The sequence below is a fragment of the Lepus europaeus genome, chromosome 5 (genome assembly GCF_033115175.1).
Source record: "Lepus europaeus isolate LE1 chromosome 5, mLepTim1.pri, whole genome shotgun sequence".
In the NCBI taxonomy this organism is placed as follows: domain Eukaryota; kingdom Metazoa; phylum Chordata; class Mammalia; order Lagomorpha; family Leporidae; genus Lepus; species Lepus europaeus.
Window position 1 is genome coordinate 159,182,404 of NC_084831.1, and position 3,145 is coordinate 159,185,548.

The 3,145-nt window shown below is 38.7% G+C and overlaps 1 pseudogene; it reads left to right on the forward strand.

The window, feature by feature from the left end:
- Positions 1-769: 769 nt before the first annotated feature.
- LOC133761191 (vacuolar protein sorting-associated protein VTA1 homolog) lies at positions 770-2,662 on the forward strand (annotated as a pseudogene).
- Positions 2,663-3,145: the final 483 nt, after the last annotated feature.

Consider the following 3,145-nt stretch of genomic DNA (forward strand, 5'->3'; position numbering starts at 1 on the left):
AAATCAACACACAAAAATCAATAACCATTATATACACAAAAATGCCATAGCTGAAAAATAACTTATCAGATCAGTGTAATTCTCAATAACCATAAAATTTTTTATTACCTTGGAATAAATTTAGTCAAGGGTGTGAAAGATCTCTATAAGAAAAATTACAAAACATTAAAGAAAAAAAAGAAAACACAAAAAAAGGAAAAATCTTCAATGTTCATAAATTGGAAGAACTAATATCTTCAAAATTCCCATTCTACCAATAAAAATTATTTTTAATTTTACTTTTACAATCAATTATATATTTGAGAGGAAGTTATAGAGAGACAGAGAGAAAAAAAAATGATGCCTTCTAACTGTTGGTTAATTCTCCAAATAGCTGTAATGGCGGGTGCTGGGCTGATCTGAACCCATGAGCTAGGAGCTTCCTCCTCATCTCCTATGTGGATACAGGAGCCCAAGCACTTGGGCCATCTTCCACTGCCTTCCTAGGCCATAAGCAGAGAGCTGGATCAGAGTACCAGCTGGGACCCAAACTGGTATCCATATGAGATGCCAATGCCACAGAGGCTCAAACTACTATTCCACAGTGCCAGCCCCTCAAAAGCAATTCACAGATTCAATGTGATCTCAATCAAAATACCAAGAACATTCGGAAGGAAGACCTTTCTCTCTGTCTCTCACTGTCTATAACTCTACCTGTCAAAATAAAAAAATAAAATAAAAAAATTTAAAAAATAAAAGAACATACAGCATCACCTGATGGTTCAGGAGCATGACAAGTAGGACCCTGTGGTGGCCTATTACTGAATAGTTGCTCAAGAAATGATCTGAGGGGTGTTTGTTGGCAGCCATTGTTTGATCATTATGTATTTCACCAAGGGGGTCATTTATATGCCATGCAAACTAGAATGAAGATTGATGATAAAACTCCTGAGTGTCATAAATTTTTATCAAAATTAACAGGTCAGTTAGGAGCTCTTAATAAATAGTTGGGGGGTTGACACTGTGGTACAGCAGGTTAAAACCCTGGCCTACAGTGCTGGCATCCCATATGTGCTCCAGTTCGAGTCCCAGATGCTCCACTTCTGACTCAGCTCTCTGCTCTGGCCTGGGAAAGAAGTAGAAAGATGGCCCAAGTCCTTGGGCCCCTGCACACATGTGGGAGACCTGAAAGAATTTCCTGGCTCCTGGCTTCAGATCAGCACAGCTCTGACCATTGCAGCCATTTGGGGAGTGGATGGCAGAGGCTGACTCTCTTTCTCTCTGCCTTTCTGTAATTCTGCCATTATAATAAATAAATAAATCTTAACAACAACTGTTAGACCAGACTTGGATGGGACTCAATTATCCCAATGAGAGACTTCAATGATGCAAAAGCAAAGAGGTTTATTGTTCTAGCTCAATCTAGGGTCCACTCCTCCAATCATCACAATGGTCATCTGATGAGGACCCATCCCATTTCCTTTGTGAGGTTTATATAGGGTTTTCAAAGACATTCTATACATTATAGCACCATTCAGCAAATCATCTCATGCTGTGAGAATTTAAAGAACATCTCTTAAAATTGATTAGTAAATCCAGTGGTGGGAATAGACCTAGTAAAGGTGGTTAGATGGCTTTGGGGTTGATGCTTTTTAAAATGATTGGCTAAAGTGTAGGGTCCAAGCTGTGAGGGTATATATTCCAAACTGCAGGGTTTGGGGATGTTATCAATCACCTTAATGGCCTAAAAAGACACCTGGAAAAGACAGCTGGATAGCAGGTATTTCCCTGCTATCTGCTGATTGGCTGTTGCTAGGGGAGTTTATCACAAGGGGAGTCTATTTTTCTTCTTTCAGGAGATTTTGCCAAAGGGTTCAGGGTCTGGTCAGGCCTGAGTTACAAGATGGAGGCCTAGTCTAAAATAGCTGTGCCTTGATCCAGGCTCAGATTCTTCACAAAAACAACAAAAAGAAACAGTGGGAGTGATAATGAAGTTATTACCCAAGGAGTAGTTGGTTCTGCCCATTTGGGGAATTATTCTTGGAAAATGTTTATATATGCAGGCAATGAACATTGTGCTGGAGATTTCACAAAAAACATGATCATGTTCTTCTATACTGCAAGTCTTTTAACAGATGTCATAACTGTGCTTGACATAACACTGATGAAAATGTGAAACACACAAAGTATGCAAGGTGGAAGGCAACATATATCCATAATTGCTTAAAGAATGAGGAGACTCCTCAAGCAGGCCCTATTGCAATTGAGGAAGATACTGATGGTGAAGAAAATGAAGATGCTGTAGTAGCATCTCTGCCCATTCAACACACCTCAGTCATCATCATCTTCAGCATTTGACCCAGGCAGCATGCCATCAGAAAGCTATAATTGAATACAGAGTCCTCTGGGTGCACATGCCCTAGCCTACACACCAGCAAAAGTGCCCCATAGCATGGATGTAACAAAGAATACTATCCAACCTACTCTATAGATTATTCCAGCCATTGATCCTGCACTTTTCAGTATGGTTTCCCAAGGCCATATCCACCTCAAACCTGAGGACTTTGTGAGAGCTCAGAAATACTGCAAATATGCTAGCAGTGCTTTACAATATGAAGATGTAAACACTGCCATTCAGAATATACAGAAAGACCTCAAGTTACTGAGGACTGACAGAGAATGAAGCCTTTGTACAACAGATCCATGTCTCTTTGGCATAAAGAATTAACTCCATTACTGTCTTCAGCCTATCAAGAGTACAGTTTCAAGAAAGACTTCAGGTGAGTTGAATATGACAATAAAATCTGTGTGTATCAGATTCCTTTTGAAGCATTCATCAGTAGCCTCAACCAGTTTTTATTGTCCATTTAATGGCTTTGGTAATTTATGGGTACATAGGGCTGATGTTGGCAAGATCCTAAAAACACCCTTTGAACCCTGCTTCAGCAAATGAAAACACAGAAAATATATATTGGAAATAAGCTTTATTAATTTACATACATGGAGAGAATTTTTTAAAAGGCATACTATTTGGACAAACAGATCATATTACTTTGCTGTAAAATTCTAAATCTAATGAAAGATTCCAGAATTGTCTAGATTAGAGATTATCTTTTTGTTTTCCTTAAGGTTTATAAAACAAATACAAATGTCCTAAAGTGCTAGA